This window comes from Camelus ferus, chromosome 12 (genome assembly GCF_009834535.1).
Source record: "Camelus ferus isolate YT-003-E chromosome 12, BCGSAC_Cfer_1.0, whole genome shotgun sequence".
NCBI classification, from domain to species: Eukaryota; Metazoa; Chordata; class Mammalia; order Artiodactyla; family Camelidae; genus Camelus; species Camelus ferus.
This window is the reverse complement of record NC_045707.1, coordinates 41,277,270-41,299,925: the sequence shown is the minus strand read 5'-3', so window position 1 is coordinate 41,299,925 and position 22,656 is coordinate 41,277,270. Positions and strand designations below refer to the sequence as shown.

Here is a 22,656-nt window from a genome sequence, read left to right as displayed (position 1 = left end):
ATACTCTGGAAGCCAGAAGAGAAAAAAACTCAAGAACACCACGTCGCTCCTGCCTCTGTTTTCTTGAGTAGGAATGGTTTCCAAAACAGGGAAATTTGAATTTTCATTTTAAATTCTGACAGGGAAAACGTGGCGAATCTGCCAATCGAGAATGCGAGTCGGGCCTCGGTGCGGCGGCCTGACTGGCTTGGGGTGGAGGCTGCGTCGTCGCGGAAATTGTTGGTCCTTTGGCGCTTTTCGGAGGTTGACCCAATTTTCTCTGGGCCCTTTCTCCAATTAGCAAATAGGACTACGTAATAATAATGGGAAGAGCCCCGCGCCACAATGAGGAGCGACCTCCGCTAACGAGATTTTTGGCGTCGCAGTGGCCTGCAGGTTCAGCGTTAGAGCCCCTCCTCCTCTCTTCCACCTGACCACCTTTCCGGGATCTGCAGCGTGGACCGGCCGGTCCAAAGCGTGGGCATTGTGGTTGGAGACGTGTTCCCTCGAGGGGCGTCGGTTGGGAGTAATGTAAGGTGTTGACAGTCATGGACTGCCTATTTTGTTTTTGACTTCAGTTTTCAGACCTTTCCAGCTTCCCAGGCATTGAACTCGATTAACCGACTGCTCTCGCCTCCCTCTCCCAAATCATAAGTCCACAGAAACGTGCCTTACAAGGCAAAGTTTGTTTTGTTTTTTTTTTCTTTTTGATTTTGTTTGTTTTGTTGTTGAGTTGAGCGACTCTTTACCTGAACACCTGGACCTTTTTAAGGCTGTGCTTTTTAAGCATTGCGTTGTCGGTTGTCGGACCTCAGCATCCTATGATGCCACTGACCTTTTTCACCTATTCATCCATCTCCAGTCCCTCTGCTCCAAGATTAGCTGCTGCCACTTGGCAAATCTTGGCCATTGCTACTTCAAACTTACGTCTTTGTCAGATTTATGTTTCCAGTATAGTGCACTTAGTTCCCTTAAAATAGATTCCCTTTGAAGGAGAACTAAAGAGAAAAGTATGCTTTAAACTTTATATTCACACCATATATTCTGAACCAAATAAGCAAATGAGATAATATGGGAGGATGCTGTGTAAATTGATATACTATATACAAATTTAAAAGCATTAAAAAATAAAATAAAAGCATTAATACTATTAGATGGTGTTTCATCCTTTCATAATGTGTATTAAGCACCTAATTACAAGTCATTATCGAAACAATAGTGGATAAAGACCAAACAAAAACTCTTTAAGCAATTTTATCAGAAACCTTCTTTTTCAAAATTTACCCATTTAATTCTTTATCAAAGATCAGATCTAATATCCTGGATATATAAAAAACAAAATAGAAAACAAAAACTTCTCCATTCGCAGAAATCTTTGATCTAAAGAAAAATCCCAAAATATTAAGATATGTTAGTTTTTCTAAAATAGATTTAGGACAAATAACATAACTTCCTTCTGACAGTTTACTATGTTCAAGGCCTTATATTAATGCCTGTTAAATATTCAAAAACAGTCCCTACTCTTAAAATTTCTAACTTTTAGAGGGACTCATTAACCCATGGGTGTTTAAGACAAAACGTAAATGGCTTCAAAAAGTGCTGAGACAAGTTGACAAACAACAAAACCATATACAGCCTAGAGAAACTTAGCTAATCTTTATTGGTGATTACATCCCACCTCTACCTGCTCTTCCCTTCTCTCGGGGGGGGGGGGGGGGCGAAGAGTTCTCAATTACTAAGACTAGTACACTTTCTACTATCATAGGAACACAATTTGTAAAGGTGTTAAGGTGGTGAAAAATAAAACTACCATTTCCTGTGCCTTTTCTTCTTTTTAATAAGAATAGCCAACATTTATTGAGAGACTAATGTGAGTACACATTATTCTTTATATAATTCTCAATTCTCTTAATAACTCAGGAAAGAGATACAAATGTTACCTTACTTTAATGATGAAGAATCATAGGCTTAGATAGTTGAAATAACTTTACAGAATTTGTGAATGAGAAAATCAAGACTTACAGTCTAATCTCTGGTGTTAAGACTTTCTACCTCTTCAGCAGTCTTTTTATATAATTTTGACCTCAGTGGGAAGAGAACTTTCTCCAACTTCACTGAAGGAGGGTCAGAGTATTTTCAGCACTGTGGTCACAAAGGGGAAGAGGCATGAGGAGTACTTGATATGATGCCTGGTATGCTGTAAACTGTCAGAAAATATTCTTCCTTTGCCAGCGGAAAACTAGATTGTAAGGAGTAAGAGGTTTAAGTGTGAGATTCTAAATTCTGGGTTTGTAACCCAGCTTGTGGTGTGGCTTTCAGAAAGTTTCTCTTTCCTTGTAAAACAGGGACAATAATATTCCTTACCTCATAGGGCTGCTACAGTAATCGAATAAGATGGTCTGGTGTTACCACTCTGCCTGGCACACAAAAAAATGCTGAGAAATGGTAGCTATTGTTGTTGAATGTATTTGTGTTGTTGCTTTTAATGTGGGGGCCACGAAATCAGTGTTAATGCTTTTAAAATCATCGACATCAGAAGCTACAGAGTCAATAAATCAGATGGACAGGCACAGGTCCTCTGAAGTAGCTAAGTCATAGCTCACACAGCCACCAATCAGTGGACTTGAAACAGCAGCAAAAACCTAGAAGTTCCCAAGAAGTACGAGCTTCCTGGCACCTTGCCAGAGAAAGGAAGGAGCTATGTGGGATTTGGGGCACCCAATATTGTGTTGAGTGTGGAGTCAGAATCCAGATCATTTTCACTGCCATTGCGTTTGTTATGATGCCCTTGATTGTACTCTAAGCTCCTATCTCGTTGGGAAGTAAAAGCTCCACACCTAACCCCCCTTTTTTTTTCATTTTTCAGTTTTATTAGGTAGAATTGCTACAGTTTGCAAGTATACAATATATTGCATGTAAATATATATATATACAGTATACAGCACATATCTTTTAAATTTACATATATGTACTGTCCATTGTTTCTAAGAACAGTTTAGAGCTTTAGCTTTTTAAACTTACATAATTATCAAAGGAATAAAGCCAACCACAAAACAGGAATGCAGTAATCCAATCATAAAAGACAGTCAAATGTCATGAAGAAACTTAAAACACATTTTACTAAATGAAAGACACCAGTCTGAAAAGGCTACAAACTGTACGATTCCAACCAAATGACATTCTGGAAAAGGCACAGCTACAGAAACAAAACAATCTTGGTTTCCAGGGGTTTGGGGAGAGGGAGGGAAGGAGGGATGAATAGATAGAGCACAAGGGGGTTTTAGGGTGATGAAATTACTTTGTATGATATTATGATGGTGGCTACATGTCATTATGCATTTGTCAAAGCCCACAGAATGTACAACATCAAGAGTGAACCCCAATGTAAACTATGGAATTTGGTTGGTAATAATGTGTCCATGTTGGTTCATCAATTTTACCAAATATGCCACACTGATGAGGGATGTTGAGGGTAGGGGAGTATGTATGTGTGGGTGGGGAGGGCTATGTGGGAACTCTATTTTCTACTCAATGCTGCTATAAACCTGAAACTGCTCTTAAAAAATAAAGTCCGTTTTAAAAAAAAAAAGGACAATCAAATGTCCTTACACATATTCAAGAAATCAATCATCTAATAATGTTATAAATAATGTTGTTATAAATAATAAGTTGTTCATTTGTGTCCCTTTTTTTTTTCAGAATCCACATGTAAGTGATATCATATGGCATTTTTCTTTCTCTTTCCAGTCCATATCACTTAGAATGACGATCTCCAGGTCCATCCATGTTCCTGCAAATGGTATTATTTTATTCTTTTTTATGGCTGAGTAGTATTCCATTGTGTATATATTACCACATCTTCTTTCTCCAGTCATCTGTTGATGGACATTTGGGTTGTTTCCATGTCTTGGCTATTGTAAATAGTGCTGCTGTGAACATTGGGGTGTATGTGTCTTTTTGAATTCTGTATCTTTTCTGATACTAACTAAAGACAGTCATTACCCCATAGGAAAGATACTTATCTTCAGGGCAACATCATTTTTCAAAATGTAGTCATCCCTGTAAATATTGACCTGGTATTATAGTTCCTGTTTACTAAGAGGAAATACTTGAGGAAGCAGAATTACAGCAGCATGCTAGAATTAAAGCTAAGTTTTTTTAAACATTTTTTTATTGATTTACAATCATTTTACAATGTTGTGTCAAATTCCAGTGTAGAGCACAATTTTTCAGTTATACATGAACATATACGTATTCATTGTCACATTTTTTTCTCTGTGAGCTACCATAAGATTTTGTGTATATTTCCCTGTGTATATTTCCCTGTGCTATATTTCGTGTTTATCTGTACTACAATTTTGAAATCCTGTCCATCCCTTCCCACCCCCTGCCCCCTTGGCAACCACAAGTTTGTATTCTATGTCTATGAGTCTATTTCTTTTTTGTATTTATGCTTTGTTTTTTTGTTTTTGTTTTTTAGATTCCACATATGAGCGATCTCATATGGTATTTTTCTTTCTCTTTCTGGCTTACTTCACTTAGAATGACATTCTCCAGGAGCATCCATGTTGCTGCAAATTAAAGCTAAGTATTTAGACTGTAAGTCTACAGAACTTTATTCTTCAGACAAGCATGTAGATTTGACCTCACCTCTTTTAAGTCTTAACTTAAATGTCATTCTATTTAAAATTGCAACCTACCCTACACTCCCCTTATCCTGATTTTGTTTAGAACCTCCCACTAAACATAATTTACTTAATTATTATACTTATTCATTGTTCATTTCCTCTCACTAGAATGCAATATGTATGAATGCAAGTATTTTTGTTTATTTTGTTCACTATTTTGTTCTTATACTTGGGCACTAAACAAATACTTGTTGAGAGAATTTGTTGAATTATAAAATAAGTTTTTAAGGCCAATGCCATAAACATTAGTTAAAGTAAACATATATTGTGCAAAATTATTAAATTTGTTTTCTAAGATAGTCATATCTGAATCATCTGTCCTAATTTGATAGGAGAGGCCAAACTATCATCTTCAAGGAAGTTGTCATATTTGAAGAGAAGCCACCAGGTGGTGGTATTGCTTCAGGCTAATTCTCAGCGGACTGAGATCAGTTGGTCCAGTTGATTAAAAGTGGAGTAGACAATTTAATCCTTTTCAAGTCTTATGGTCCAATAACAATTTACTAAATTTTAAAACATGAATATTTTAATGCAGTCCAAGCAAGTAAAACAATTCCAAAATTCCTTTGACTATAAAGCCACAATAAGATCAAATAAGTTTAAAATTTTAAAGCTGGGAGGAACCTCAGTTCCAACCAACTCAATCGCTGATCAAGTAGAAGCAAGCTGAACAAGAGTCAAGACAGCAGCTGTGATCATTTGACTTCCAGGCCTGGGGTAACTACATTACAATTCCTTCTGTAACTGAGCTGTGAGCTATACATTTGGGAAATTGATTTTCAAACACATGACCATACTAGTTTGCTGTAGTTTCTGAAGTTAGAAGCTTAACATTTCCATGTGTTCCATTGCCTAGTGAAGGTTACATTCTTTTGCTCATATTTTATTCTCTGAAGCAGAAACCTATGAAATATAAGTATAAATATATAAGTATAATAAATATAAGCTTCAGAAGGGCTTATACTGTGTGTTTATAATTGTCTTTTAACTAAGGAACATTTTGAAATTGTAACTACGCGGGGGATTTTCACAAATTAAGATATGTATTGTATTTCAAATGTTTCTTTTCAATAACATGTACTTCTCCAACACAGAAGAATTTCTCTAGACTAAGGGGTCTTTTTTATATTGATATATAATATGCATACAATAAAATTCATCATTTTTCAGTGTACAATTCAGTGGTTTTTAGTATATTCACAAGGTTCGCAACTATCACCACTATCTAATTTCAGAATGTTTTCATCACCCCAAACAGAAACTCTATACCCATTAAGTAATAACTCCCACTACCCACTCCTCGCTGCTGATAATCTTTAATCTACTTTCTTAGCTATCAATTTGCCTGTTTTAGGTATTTTGTATAAGTGAAATCGTATACTATTTGTCTTTTTGTGCCTGACTTATTTTACTTACTGTAATGTTTTCAGTGTTCATCCATGTTATAGCATGGATGAAATACTTCATTTCTTTTTATGGCTAAATGATATTCTATTGTATGGATATACCATATTTTGTTTATCCATTCATAAGTTAATGGATATTTAGGTTCCCACTTTTTGGCTGTTTGAATCATGGTGCTAGAAACATTTGTGTAAAAGTTTTCGTGGAAATATATGTCTTTGGTTCTCTTAGATACATACCTAGGAGTGGAATTGCTGGGTCATATGGTAACTCTATGTTGAACTTCTTGAGGAACTATGAAACTGTTTTCCATAGTGGCTATTTTGTTTGGTGGAACTGTTTTCCACCATTTTACCAGAGTTTGGTGCAAATGTTTGAGTGTTCTTATTTCACCACATTCTCGCCAACATTTATTTTCTACTTTTTAAATTAGAGCCATCTGAATAGATGTGGAGTGGTATCCCACTGTGGTTTTGATTTGAATTTTCCTGGTGACTAATGATGTTGAGCATCTTTTCATATGCTTATTGGCTATATGTATATATTCTTTGGAGAAATGTCTACTTAAATCCTTTGCTTGTTTTTTTTTAAAAAAATTTTTTTTTTAAATTAATTTTTCAATTTTAATTGAAGTACAGTCAGTTATAATGTGTCAGTCTCTTGTGTACAAAAATTATGTATCTTTTTATTATTGAGTTATAAAAGTTATTTATATATTTTGGTAACTAAACCTTTATCAAATATATGATTTACAAATACTTTCTCCAGTTCTGTGAATTGTCTTTTTAGTTTGTTGATGTATCCTTTGATGTACAAACTTTTAAATTTTGATGAAGTCCAGTTTATTGCAACTTGTGCTTTTGGTGTCGTATCTAAGAGACTATTTCGGGCTCACAAAGATTTATACCTATATTTTCCTTTAAGAGTTTTATAGATTTAGCTTTTAAATTTAGGTCTTTGATCCATTTTTAATTGGTTTTTGTATATGGTGTGAGGTAGGAGTCCAAATTCATTCTTTTGCATGTGAATATCCAGCTGTCCCACCACCATTTATTGAAACTATTCTTTTTCCATTAAATGGTCTCATCACCCTTGTCAGTTGACAATAAATGTACAGATTTATTTGTAGACTCTCAGTTCTAGTCCACAGATATATATATATATATCTGTCTGTCCTCATGGCATCACCACACCATTGTGTAGCTTTGTGGAAGGTTTTGAAATCAGAAAGTATGAGCTCTCCAACTTTGTTCTTTTCCAAGATTATCTTGGCTATTCTGAGTCCTGTTTGTTTCCATGTTAATTTTAGGATCAGCTTGTTCATTTATGCAAAGAAAGGCACTTGAAATTTTGATAAATATTGCATTGACTCTGTAGATTAATTTGAGGAGTATTGCTATCTTAGTAGTGAATCTTTCAGTTCATGAACACAGGATGTTTTTCCATATATTAGGATTATCTTTACTTGTTTTCAACAGCATTTTGTAGTTTTCAGTGTACAGGTCTTGTCCTTCTTTGGTTAAACTTATTCCTGAGTATTTTGGGTTTTATTGAGACTAAGGGTTCTTAATCTAGCATCCTGCAAATCCATAGGTAGACTTGTGGGAGCCTGTAAACCTACTGAAATTGTTTCCAGAATTTTATCTCTATGTGTACATGCATTTTTTTTTAGAAAGATAGTCCAGTACTTCCATCAGATTCTCATTTAATACACAATTTCAAAATTTCAAAATACTCTATTGAGAGAATAGTTACAGTGAACACCTATGTACCTAACACCCATCTATAATAGTCATCAATTTATGGCCATAGTTCATAGCCACTGTTGTTTCATAATTATCCCTACCATTTGCACCCACTCTCCCCACACCCACGCACTAAATTCTTTGTAATCAGGTGCCCACACTTTGACCAGTCAACTTCAGCTAGTGGAACAGTGCCCACTGGGAGGATCATATTTGCTTTCACATGCTCCATGTGCATGAATAAGGGGGCAAGAAGGGGGAAGTCTATAGAAGTTGGGCACAATAGGTAGGTATTCACTAAAGATATTTTCTAATACCAGTATTTGTCCCCTTGGACAAATTAATGGCTCTTCTTAGACTATGGATTGCTGTGATTGTTCTTTGGTTTGGAGAGCTGAAGAAATAGGACCTCATTTACTAGGGAGGACATAACACAAACCACAGTAGCCCAAGGTCTATGGTCTCATCTTTAATAGTCTGCCCTCTTGACCAACCCAGTCCCTTCTTCCCACCTTCCCCTTTTTCCTAAGGGCAAAACTGGCTTGTCTCTTTATCAAAGTTATTATACCCAGAAGTGAGAGCTTCTCTCTCATTGCTTTATTTCCTCCTAAATCTCATTACAGAAGGAGGGGCACTTCTTATTTTGAAATTCATGCCAGGTGGAGAAACTTGGAATAAGAAATAGTTTTATTTTCTAACCCAAAAAGTCTGCGCTCTCTGTATTGCCTCCAAATTCTTCTAGTGCCTCTCTCTTTTCCCATACCTTATTATACTCAGCCCTAAGAAGCCAAATGACACTGTCAGTATTCTACCTGGAAATATCTCAGCCAGCTCTGCAAGTTCATTCAGCATGTTATCTATATTTCAGGTTACCACAGGCAACATTTTTATCCACTGTTCCACAACTATTTACCACATTTCACTCTTTTTCTAGCCTTCAGTATTATTTTCTCACTGCCTTTCCATCCTTCCATAACAATTTTTTGCCTGTCCTCCAGTTCTCACTAACAGCCTCTTCATTTTTCCAGCCTCTACCTATCACTTGGTTCCAAAGTCAATGCTGTTTCTTTTTAAATTTCTAGGTACCCCATCTCTGGTACCAATTTCTATGTTATTTATTGCTGTGTAACAGAGTGTTCAAAATGGAGGGACTTAAGCCAGCAGTAATTATTTTTTATCATAATACTATGGATTGGCCAGGCAGTTCTTTTTCTGATCTTGCTGGGGGTTATTCATGCAGCTATATTCAGCTGGTACCTTGGCTAAGTTGGTTGGCCTCTCTCTCCATGTGGTCTTTTATTCTCAAAAAGGCTAGATTGATCTGGACATGGCTATGGCAGTGCCATATTCCTAGGTATAGACCTAAAAGAAATGCATCCACATGTGCACCAAGAGACATGCAGAAAATATTTACATAGCATTATTCATTAAAAAATAAAAACCTGTAAATAACCCAAATATCTATCAACAGTAGAATGGATTCATAAATTGCACTGTATTTACATAATGGAAATCTATATAACAATGCAAATGAAAGAACTAGAGTTGTATACTGGAGAAATCTCATAAACACATTATTGAGCAAAAGAAGCAGACACCAAAGAATGCATACTATGTATGATTCCTTGTATATAAGTTCAAAAGCAGGCAAAACTAAACTATAATGATAATTTTTGGAAAGGAGAAAGAAGGTAGGAGGAAGTCTGAGGAAAGTTTCTGGAATGTTCTGATATTCTGTTTCTTGACTTGATTTGTTTGCTTCTTTGATAATTCACTGAACAGCACATTCATGTTTTGTGTGCTTTTTCTATATATTTTGAAAAACATTTGAACAAACCACATTAGGATATTATTTTCACCTAATTAATTGCTAAATTTTAAAAGAAGTGGCATGTAGGAAAATTGTCACTCTTAACCACTGCACAGTCCTTTGGATGACCACAAAGCAGTATCTATGTACAAAATTTTACGTGCACATACCCCTAACAAAAATTTCCTTTCTAGGAATTGGTATAGATATGCTTGTTCATTTACATAGCCAGATTTGTATTATACCATGCTTGCATATGCATGAAACTGTAAACATTTACAGAAGAAACCCTTAAGAATGGTTGCTCTGCAGAGGAGTCTGCAAATCTGAAATGCAGGGAGACATTTTTTATTGTACACCCTTGTACTATTTGAATTTTATACCATGTGCATGGATTACTTATTTGGCTTTTTCTGTTTGTTTTTACTTGCCCAAGATTGGTTGAAAGTGACACAGCCTCCTAGCCATAGCAATGAGACAGGAAGAAGAAATAAAAGGGATCCAAATTGGAAAAGTAAAATTGTCACCATATGCAGATGGCATGATACTATATATAGAAAACCCTTAAGACTCCAAACAAAAACTCCTAGAGCCAATAAATGAATTCAACAAGGTAGCAGGATACAAGATTAACATACAAAAATCTGTTGCATTTCTTTACACTAACAATGAAATACCAGAAAAGGAAAGTTTTTTAAAAATCCCTTTTAAAATCTCATCAAAAAAAAACTTAGGAATTAACCTGACCAAGGTATTGAAAAATTGCAGCTAAGAAAGCAAAGGCTTGGAGCTTTATTTCAAAACAAACAAAATGTAAGTAACCACCAACAGGCAACTTTAAGCTGCACAATCAATTCCGTTGACTTTCCAATGATTCAGATGGATTGTTAGGGAGAAAAATATCTGATCAATCATTTCTTCAGTCCTACTTTTCTCTTAAGCTCCAGTTTCAAATCTCCCACACCTTACTAGAGAGTTCTTAATGAATATGCATTCAAGATCCACATATCTATAACCAAACATATCTCTCCCCCAACTAAAAAGTAAAACAAACAAAATATGGTTCACTGTACCAACCTCCCTGCTTCTCTGCTCAGTGATCCAAATTCTACCTCACCTTACCACCTTTGGCTTAATGCAGAATTGCTTCTTTCTCTGGCCCTCCACTGAACTCACAGAGACCAAACCCTATTCATTCTTCCTTTACTTCCTACTCTTAGATGGTAGCCACTTAACTGATCCATCTCTCTATTTCTTCCCAACCCCAAATACCCTTGAACACCATCATTTTTCATGTATTAGGTACTCAATAAATATTAACTGAATAAATAATATTACTTTCTCAATCATAAACCTTTAAAACTCATTTGCACAAAGATATTTATAATTGCAAGTTATTTACTTGTCCAGAAGACTGAGCTCCTCAAAGGTAGGGCCTTTCTTATTTTTCTTTGTGTCCCCAATGCTGCCTACCACATTGGAGTTCAGTAATGTTTGTTGAATTCATGAGTGGATGAGGCCTGAGCTTCTTAAGTTGGCGTTCAAATACCCTGACAATCAGATCCAACTGACTACCTCTCTCCAGTTCAGGCAAACATTGTGGAATTGGGGAGAAACTCACTGTTTCCAGGACTGTCTAGATTTTAGTTCTAGAATGAAGTTTGCATTATCATCAGAGAAGACATCCAAACACTCTGGGATTCAGGTTCCTCTGCAAAATGAAGGACTGGTGTAGATTAGAACTTCTCAGACTAATATAGATACAAAGCACCCAAAGACCTTGACTATGTAGAATCAGATTCTAGTTCTGCATATCTACAAGCTCCCAGGGGATACTAACGCTACTGGTCCACAGACCACACTTCAGTAATTATCAAATTCTATGCTCTATGACCTATTTTTTATGTTCTAGGTATGCCTTCTGCATGACAGACAATATAACATTTCATGTACTGCTTCTCTTCCCTGGGATATTTTCTCCATTTATTTCCCCCTATATAAATCCAACTCATCTTTTCAGGCTCCTTCTCCTGGACAAAGCCTTTCCTGGCTACTCTAATGCCTGTATTCCTCAATCTTTTTTTTACTCTATTAAAATATTCATTGTTGATGCTTAGAGTTTGACCTATCATCTACAATTAGTAGTTATCATTGTATATACACAAGTACCCAATTAAATACTTCTTTTTCTTTCCTATGAGGCTTAGCACAATGCCTTATGTATAGTAAGTACTCAAATTGTTGTTGAATAAATGAATGAATGAATGAATGAATGACTCACTTCAGCATTAATACTCCAGAGAGAAATCAAATATTTTATTCTTCTATACTGTCATTTTCTAGAAGATGGGGGAAAGAGGCTATATGGAATTTCCCCAGTTTACTCAAATGAGGCAGTCCAATCTAAACAACAATTTGATCTATTCAAAAATTAATGATATTAAAATACCTAAAATGAGTTTATGTTAAAATTCAAATTTTTCTCTTCAGTATCCCAAACAATGAACTTTGCTTCTCCTGTTTTGGTCCCAATTTCCAAAACCATAATGTATTATGCATGAGAAATTTGCATTATAGAGAATAAAAGATTGGTCCTATAGAGTATGAATTGGTATTGTATCATGACTCCAATAGCCTGGTTAAACAACAACGCTTTACACCAAATATCATGTTGCCTATCAAATAATGAAGTGAACTGCCCGCTTGGTGAAAAGCAAGGGATCTTTATTATTGATATAGAGAAGTTGTTTTAAATTTTAAAGTTAAAATAAGGAAGTTCTTTGAATATTGCTTAACACTCTATTGTGGGAAAAAAAGTTAGAAGCATTCCAGAACATACCACTCTATTTTGCATTTCTATTAAACAGTTGAGTTCTTTTAACCAACTTGCAATATTTGCTTTTACAAAATAAACTTCAACTCAATTATCAATTTATCATCTTAACAAAAGAGAAGAGCTATATTGCATATTATCAAATTTTTGACCAGATAGATGTCTTGGTTGTAAATTATTAAGCTGTAAAATCTCTTGGTAAACTATGAAGCACCAGCTCCACAAATGTAAACTTATAATAATCGTTATTATGCATGAGATACAACATTTCTGCAAAGCGCTGGAAAATATGAACTGAGTACACCTATTAAAAGTACTGCATCTCTTGAAAAGGAGGTATAAAGCAAAACAAATCTTACTCTTACCAGATTTTAGTGATTTAAATAGTTTCTTTTATTTAAACTACAAAGGATTTTCATTCTTAATTTAGTTTAGCCACCTCTGATGGAAACTTCTCTTCACAAGATAAACAACAAAGTGAAAATTCTCAGAAAACAGACATTAACACTGATTTTTAATTATCTTTAATTTATTTTATTTTGTTCTCTAGCTTCTGGTAAAATATTTATGGGAGGAGGTTATGTTTAAGTTCAGGCTTTGCAAAGCATTCTGTCACCTCATAATCTGAGTTCATCAGAATGGAGCAACACAGGATATAGAATTGGTAGAGACCAGATGGGCTAAGCAGGCATGGCATTTTTATAGAATTGTTAGATCCGGAAGAACCTCGGAGATCATCTGGGCTAGTCTCCTTGTTTTGTAAGTGGGGATAGTGTGGCCCTGAGGTCACCCAGCTCGTTAGTTACAGAGTCAGGCTTGAATTATTCTCTTTTCAGTCCATGGTTCTTTCCACCTTGTTAAGTGACACATAGGAAAACTAAGAATGGTAAGAGAACCCAGACAAGGAGATCAAATAGGTGACACGGTCTCTTCTAAACTGGCTGGGAAGCCCTGCCATTTTATCCAGACCCCACTCAACTCTCAATGGTCTCCCATCCTTGGGAAACTTAAACTTCAACAAGTGACTGGAAATTACTAGGCTGTTAATTACACAAATGGAACTTCTCTAAATATGTTTTATTACTGGATGTACACATTTTTCAAAAAGGAAAACAAATGTTAACTTTGCCCCACAAATCCTCACTTGTGTGCCCTTCTTTTTCATCATATGTACTTTCTGATATTTATCAAATGCTTACTTTGGGTCAGCCAGTGTACTAACTGCTTCAACTACACTACTTCGTTCACTCAAAACAACCCTATAAAGTAGATACTATTATTCTCCCAGATTTTAAAGGCAATGAAATTGAAGCTTTGACCGGTTAAGCTACCCAAGGTGCATAGCTAGGAAGTGGCAGAGCTAAGACTGGATCCCAAGCTGTTTGACATTAGAACCAGATTTCTTAAGCACTATTGCTGTATTCTGCTTCTTGGAAAGAAACCAGCCTACCCCAAATAAGAAACTTTATTATTTTTAAAAATTACATATATAATATTTCATATATGTATGAAAATTGAAAATATTTACATTTTATTTTCTAAATGGTGTGTCTTTCTTTTTCTTTTATTTGGGATAGATAGTAATAGTCAATATGAGAAAGTTCAGACTAAGTTATAAGTCATTTTGAATTTAAATTTTATTTTTTGCAATGCATACAGTTCTTTAAATGGTGTATGTATATGTATATATATGTAATACATAATAACTATATATATATATATATATATGTCTGAAAAAGAAATTCAAGTAGTACAAAAGAGTTAATAATGAAAAATCTCTCAAGGGGAGGGTATAGCTCAGTGGTAGAGTGACTGCTTAGCATGCCGAGGTCCTGGGTTCAATCCCCAGTACCTCCAATAAATAAATAAATATAATTACCTCTCCTCCAAAAAACATTTTTTTAAAAGTCTGTCTCCCCAGATTTCCACACCCAGAGTCACCTTCTCAGAATTAATCATTTATAAATGGTCTAGTGTATCCTTCCAATGTCTTCTAAATATATGAACACATATATTTATATTTCCTTTATTATCAATGGTAGCATAATGTTTACATTGTCCTGTATCTTTTTACACTTAATAATATATCTTGGCGCATATTCCACATCAATACGCATAGAATTACCACATTCTTTTTAACATTGGTAAAATGTTCTATTGGGGAGGCACGGGGGAAGAAAGGAAATGAAAAGTTGGAAATTCATTAACAGTAGTAAAGAGTGTTTCCGAGATGCTATCTTCTAGATGTGACTAGATTCCTAGCCCCTCTGCAAAGCCCACAGATACGTCCTCTCAGCCTTCAAGTAATGAGGATAGATACAGGGGGACACTCTGGTGCCGTCACTCAGGGAGGTTCACATTGTGCTATCACTGCACTGCATAAAACAGCAAGGTATTCCCTTCCCCACCAGATCCCACTAAAACTTTTGTGTCAAAATAACATCCAGTTCTTGGTTTTGATGTGATACACAGGCTCTTCAAAGAGCTTGAGTGATACCATGTGACATTCAAAATTGGCTTTCTTCTCTGGTAACTAAGTAATTCCTTTGGAATAAGAGCCTTTCTAGGAAGCTTCTGAGTCCCTCACGCAAACAGACTTCTGGGAGACCCTTTCCAACTAAATTCCAAATATTCCCAGTTGGGTTTAAATCCATTTAATGAAACTATGTTCATTGGCTTAAGATGAGTCATCCCATCCCCTGCCTTCCATCCCCCAAACACACACAATGAGGCATTCTTATAGAGTCCCCTTGCCTCATGTGAACCATATTGGTATACATGGAAAAAAAAAAGGATTTTTATTAATGCAGGTCAAGATTGACATTATTGTTCCCATTTACCGCTGAGGAAAGTGAGATTAAGTGCCATAGGTGGAAAGAAGCGGATTTGGGATGTTCAAACAGAGGACTGATATTAATTGATATTAAAGTCCTCTGTCCCTTCAGATTGCCTCTCTAGGGCTGGGGAACCCCTCCATCCACAGCCTTTCCAAGCACAAACTATATTCAAACTCCTATTAAATACTCAGCTCATCATGGACAGCTGTGTCCTCTTGGGCACTACACATGTTTGCTCACTTACTCATCCATTCATTTAACAAATATTCATTGAGCCCTGGCAGTGGGCCAGCCACTGTGCTTGGCCCTGGGCCTTGCCCCAAAGGAGGCAGAACATACCACTTTAAACATGTAAACAAATAAATAAACAAAATAAGTATAGATTGTAATAAATTCTGTGGCGGAAATGGGTAGGTTGATGTGATTAAATTGAACTAACTGGGGAAAAGGGACTATTTTAGATAGAAGGGTCAAGGAAGGCCTAGAAGAAGGTGACATTTTAACTGAAGCTTAAAGGGTGAAAGAGAAGAAGAAGCCAGTCATGCAAAAACCAAAGAGTGTCCAGGCAAAGTGGACACCAGCTACTTGAGCTTTTTGGTTCACTTTGGCAAGGAATACTCTTGAACTCAAAATCTACTTCTCAGATGAAAAAGTATTCACACTGCTTTGCCAAGTACTAATACATATCTTAAGGCTAACTACTACTTGGCCAATTACTATCATTAAAAATAATACACTATGGAAGATTGAGATTTGCAGATACTAACCACTATATATAAGATAGATAAACAACAACTGTATAGCACAGGAAACTATATTCAACATCTTGGAGTAACCTATAATGAAAAAGAATATGAAAACGAATATATATATGTATATGTAGGACTGAAACATTATGCTGTACACCAGAAACTGATACAACATTGTAAACTGAGTATACTACAATTGAAAAATATACTAAGTAATAGTCTCTATTATTATATTATTTTTAAAATAAATTTACTAATATGTATTATGAGTGATGATTTCTATTTGATATTGATTGAGGCAGCGTAATAAATTCCTTTAACAGATATTTGTGCCAGATACTCCTCTGGACTCTGGTGATAAAGTAGTGAAGCAAAAAAGGTTATTTGAAATAAACACTGGATTGAGTTTGGGTTGGGGTCCTCAATGACCTCTCCCACCAGGGTAGCTTTCATGTGTTTTATATGCCATGAGAGTTTATTACAGAAACTAGTTTCACTGATTCAAGAAAGAAAAAGATTTGAAACCACCAGATCCCTGGTGGTTCACAGTACTAGATATGTGTATTATCATGGAGAAATGTTTTCTTTTTTTAGAGTTCCTTACAAGCTATATATGGACATAATGTTTGAGACAACTCAAGAACAATATGAAGTAAATTACTTTGCTTGAATGACTGGAAAAAAGTCATATTTACTATTAACACAAATATAGCATTTTCCCTCAAGGATACAGAATATTAACTAAAGTTCCTTGTCTTCTCAAAAAAAATAAAAAAATAAACCAGGGGGAGGGTATAGCTCAGTGGTAGAGCACATGCCTAGCATGCACAAGGTCCTGGGTTCAATCCCCAGTACCTCTTCTAAAAATAAACAAAAAATAAATAAATAAACCTAATTACCTCCCCCAACCAAAAAAAAAAAAAAAAATCAACTGTACTTCAATTAAAAAAAAAAAAAACCTCATATTTAATTGTTTCTGATATCTTAAATTCTATCAGAATTTTTAAAGAACAGTCTAAAATTTTAATTGACTTCTTCTCTCCTTCAAAATATCTGACAATCTTTTAAGCAATATAGGAAGGAAGAACCAAACTGGCAAGATGTGGGATGTGAAAATGGTTCTATGGGCATGAGAAAACTGCTCCTATTATGTTAGCAAGTTTCGAGTCCTTTACAAAAAGAAGAACTGGCTTGTTAATACCAGTTTGGCTTAGTCATGTAATTTTTTTAAAAGTTATTTTGCAGTTATGTATTGGCTTTTTCGCTGGCATCAACATGGGAATCAGAGTCACATGAATTGATGTTTGCACTAATTTTTTTTTTTTTTTTTTTTTTTTTTTTTTGGTCCTTGTCCTCTTTGACACCTACCTAATAAGGTATACAAACGATATGGAACTCGTAGCAAAGACTCCAATCATTACAAGGGGGAAAATCGTGCCCCTTCTCTGACTTGAAGTACTTTCTTTCTTTAAATTATGTAAGACCACTATTTTACATTATTATGGTGCTTGGTATGAGGCAGTGAACTTCTTTGGTAATAAACATGCCAGGCACTCATTGTTGGCCCTTGGCAACATTGTGAAGTAAAGTTAATGTCCCTTGATCCTTCATTGTGGGTGGTCTCTTCAGCTTGGCAGCCAGGGCCTTCCATGAGCATGCTACCTCTACATACAGACTCAAGTCTGCATTCTCTGGCCAAGTCCCTCAAGTTCCAGATCTTTCTGAGCCCTTTCCCTTTCTCATCTCTCAGAGACTTCTAGCTACCATAAGACACTCACACTTGAGCATTAGAAAAAAAAAGAATGATGTTGTTCCCAAGTAAACATTTTCATTGTCATTCAGAGATTTTCTGAAGTTATGAGTAATATGGGAATTCAGGTAGCTAGAGGGGGAAATACTTCTTCAGGTGCTTTTCAAATTCCATCCCAGAGAAGGTCATCTTTGCTAAATGGATGTAAGCCTCCTGCCCTTGTTACTCAATGAAACTTGCTTACTAATAGCTCACAAAGTTCCCCTGAGAATGATTAGTAAGCATTATTCCAAAGCTTCAGCAAAAACATTGAGGGAGAATGCCTAACACAATTGGATTTAAATTAGCAGTAGGAAAAGAAGTCACATTGCCTCATGTGCTAGCCAATATTTCTGCTAAATTGTTTTTTTTTTTTTAATTAAAAAGTGCTCACACAAACAGGGAAAAAAGAGGAATCCACACAGAAATATAGAATATGAGAGCTGGAAGGGACTTTCAATATCAGCTAGGCCAATTTACTAATCCAGAGAAAAAAACTGAGGCTACCAAGTCAAGTTACCCAAGATCATGGAGCTAGTGGTAGATCTCATTTCTCAATTACAGCCTCTCATAGCATTGCAGTCCTTTCCCTTTCATAGCATAAGACTATGCTACACTTTTGCATCTGCTTATGCTATTATTTGCTTAATGCCTGTCTCCCCCACTAGACTATTGCCATCATGATTACAGGAACCCTGTCTAATTTTGCTTGCCATTTGCCTCAACAGTCAGGCACACAGTTAGAACTCAAATATTTGTTGAATGAGTGTCAGTAAATATAGAGTCAGCTATCAATGAAGATAGAATCTACTATTTTAGTCTTTTGAATAATTGTCAAGTCATTATTCACACATTATGGGGATGTGCTGCTTAAATTAATCAATGAAATATTCTATTCTACTATAGTAAAATATAAACTTTGAAATCTCACTGGCTTAAAGCAAAAAGGCTTACTTCTTTTTTTTTTTTTTTAATGGAGGTACCAGGGATTGAACCCGGGACCTCATGCATGCTACATATGTGCTCTATAGCTGAGCTATACCCACCCCATTGGTTTACATCTTATTCATTTAAACTCTGTATGCGATAGACAGCCTATCTCCACCTTGTAGCTACTCCATCTGGAACATGCAGCCTCCAAGGTCACTTTGGCAGGGGAGGAGCAAGATAGGGGGCAGCACACCAGCTTGTAAGGGCCTCAGCCCAGAGTGGCACATGGCACTTCCCCCTATAGTCCTGTGGCCAGAATTGATCATATGGCCCCATCCCAATGGCAAAAGAAGTTGAGAAAGTTTTAGGGAGAACCAGCTGTCTCTCCTTGCCATTGTATGGGTTAATTATAATAATAAAAATCACTAGTTTTTATTGAGCACTTACTTTTGCCAGGCTAAGACCTAAGTACTTTATTACATTCACTGCTTCATTGAATCCTCATTAAAGATAAATGAACTGCAGACACTCTCATTACAGTTTCCAAATGAGAAAACCAAGGGATGACTTAATTTGCTCAAGGTCACAATTGCTAAGTGAGATCAGGGATTTGACCCACTGTGTCAAGCACTAAAGCCTGTGCTCTTAGCCACTCTCACTTAATCCCACCTCTGTGATTCATCAGAGCAAGATTTTTAAAAACAGATTAGTTTTTAATAATACAAATAGAGGAGAAGAAAGAATTACAAAAACCATCTGTGTGATTATAAGGAACCTCAACTTAGCTACTCAGTTCAAGAAGCATCTATTGTTAATGTTACCAATAGTGGAGAAAACTGAGATCACGTGCATCCTGATGGGACACACTTAGGACACGTGTGTAGCATTTCTGCCCAAAGCACGTGCTTTGAATCTAATTGTGAGGAAACAGAATTGAGTGACAGTCTATAAAACAAGTGGCCTTCAAAAATGTCAATGTTATGAAGGACAAAAAAAGGCCAAAGAACTCCTCCAGATTTAAAGGGAAACCTCACTAAAATGGAGTCAGGAGACCAGGAGCAGGAGGTCTCACTCAGGTACCACTCCATGTCAATACAAATCCCAACAGGAAGAGACACACCTTGCATCTCCAGCAGGAAGTGACACATCTTCGCTACCACTAGCAGAAAGATTTTCTCCTTTCCTGGCAAGAGCTCAGCCAATGAGAGACAGTCACAACTGAGCCAGTGAAAGGGCACTACACTTCAGACTCCCAGTTTCCTCCAGTGAACATTTTGTTTATAACAGCCCCTCTCAACTTCCCCATCCCCTCTATAAGAGTTTCCTCTTCTTTTCTTTACCTAACTTGCATGTGGTTTGCCACAGTTGCCTGTCCCCAATTGTAATTCTTTCTCCACCTGAGTAAACCCATTTTACTGGTAAAAGAAATGACTATTTTATTGTTTAAGGTTAACCAGGAACTAAAGAGAACAACCACAAAGTGCAATGTGTGGTCTTGAATTGGATCCTGGAAGAGGGGGTCAAAATTGCTAAAAAGACCTTTTGGGGTCAATTGGTAAAATTCAAATATAAACAATATATTAGGTGAATATTATAACAATAATAAATTACCCAAATTTGACAATTACACCGTGGCTATTGAAAAGGATAAAAAATCAGCTTTCCACCTGTGTGCTTCCCTGTGAGTCTCCTTTCCTTCTCACTACTTCATTTCTGACACTTCTGGTCACCAAGAGATTTTTTTCCCACACCAAGCAATTCTATGTGACACCAGCTGAGTGTCCAGCAATTTAACTCAATTCTGAAGTTATTTACCTGGAGAAAGCATCAAATTCCACAGGATAAGGGCTCAGTCCCACAAGACCGCCGCCCACTCCATGACCCAACATACTCACTTTAGACACCAGTTGCAAATCCTGATTATCACAAGTGCTTCTGACCAATTGGCTATAGGTGGGGAGGTCTAATAACCCCCTCCTTGGGTTTAATTAATTTGCTAGAGTGGCTCACAGAACTCAGGAAAACACGTTTACTAGTTTATTAAAGGATATGATTTTTTAATTTTTAGTTTTATTTTTATGTTATTTATTTATTTTTTAGGAGGGAGGTAGTTAGGTTTGTTTGTTTGTTTGTTTGTTTATATTTAGAGGAGGTACTGAGGATTGAACCCAGGACCTTGTATATGCTAAGCATGTGCTTTACCACTTGAGCCAACCCCCCGCACCCCCATTAAAGGATATGATAATGGATACAGATGGACAGCCAAATGAAGAGCATAAACAAGGTCTGGGAGGATCCTGAGCCCAGGAACTTCTGGCCCAATGGAGTTAGGGTGTGTCACCCTCCTAGTGTAGATGTGTTCACCAACCAGGAAGCTCACCAAACCCCATACTACTGGGTTTTTGCGGAGGCTTCCTCGAGTAGGCATGATCAAATATTAACTTCATTTCTAACTCCTCTCCTATCCCTGAGGATGGAGGGTGGGGCTGAAAATTCCAGGCTTCTAATAGTGGCTTAGTCTTTCTGGTGACCAGCTCCCATCCAGTAGCCATTCAAGAGCCCACCCGGTGTCACCTCAATAAAACAAAAAAGATATGCCTTGTGTCTTAGTCACTTAGGAATTTACAAAGGTTTCAGGGGCTCTGTGTCAGGAATTGGGGGCAGAGATCAACAGATGTTTTCTGTTGTCTCAGTTTTTTAAGAGAATGTCTGGTTTTAGGACATATATATTGAACTATTTAAACATAAAGGAGCATGATGTCTGTTGGTTCATTAAAAATGTATGTATAAGTAAAATGTAGATATCAAGATAAGCAAATGATTAACAATTGCTGAATCTGTACTATTCATGCAACTCTTTAAAGTTTGAAATTATTTTAAAATAGAAAGTTTTTTAAATGAAGCATTTATTGGTTGGTGCCAGGCACGGCTCTAGACAAAGGAAAGTATTTTTTTTGGTAAGGATATGTACAAAATATTACCAATATAATTCATTGTTGATGAGACTGACTGGCAGAATGCAAGGTTTGCCTTTCTTTACCATAAAGGCTTTTGATTTACTAGGTTTGGTTTTCATAGGAAAGATATGGTTTCTCCCTCCTTGGAAATTTTGAAGGAGGGAGAAAAAATGAAGTTTCTGAGTAGGGTAGTTAGACAGAGATACAAATTTTATGACTGTTAGCCTTATGGTAATATAAAACTTGAGAAGAAATGGAAATCCCACTTGAAACAAAGGCATTCTGGCAATAGAAATCTAAGGCTCTGGAGCGGTTGAGAATTAGAAAAAAACGCCCCTTCCATTCAAATCCGTTCTGCCTCAAAGCATTAGCACTAAGTAAATGACTCAACAAAGACTGCAGATGCTGGTGGCTTCTCATTCTCCCCTAAAGCGTGGGAGCATGTAAGCCGCCTGATAAAACCTATGAAAACAAACAAACAATAGCATTTCCAAAGCTCCTTTTAACCAAGATCACAAGTTTCTGAGTCACTAAGAATCACTTCTAAGGACATTTCCATAGAAGACCTTTGACTGGGAGAGTGAATTTGTGTTTGAAAGGGACACAAATGGGTTATAAATCAGAATATTGCAAAAGCAGAGATTAGCTGTGAGAAAACAAAATCACTTACATACTAGGAAAAATACTAATTGGAGCAGAAGCATTTTCCATTCCCCATGGATTTATTGTATCCAGCTAGCCATCATCAATTTTGAAAGAGGATTAAAAGCTAACTTTCAAATTTCTCTTCTTCTGTTGGCATGCGTATGACTAATACAAGAAATAAGGAATAAATAATTTCATATAGGCAAGGTGTTCAGAACAATGGCAGTCACATAATACATTCCCAACTAATGATAGCTTATTTTTTAAAAGAGATAAAAATACTAGTTGAG

The 22,656-nt window shown here is 36.2% G+C and overlaps 1 protein-coding gene across 10 annotated transcripts in view; it reads left to right on the top strand.

The window, feature by feature from the left end:
- Positions 1-150: 150 nt before the first annotated feature.
- SPIC (Spi-C transcription factor) overlaps positions 151-22,656 on the top strand; it is a 54,956-nt gene continuing 32,450 nt past the window's right edge. For 9 of the 10 annotated variants that reach the window (XM_032493542.1, XM_032493538.1, XM_032493536.1 and 6 more), the window contains exons 1-3: positions 151-510; positions 3,727-3,778; positions 4,460-4,578. The gene's annotated coding sequence lies outside the window, so the exon portion shown is untranslated. Of the gene's footprint in view, positions 511-3,678; positions 3,688-3,726; positions 3,779-4,459; positions 4,579-22,656 lie in introns of all 10 variants that reach the window. The other variant, XM_032493534.1, reaches the window with a different exon arrangement.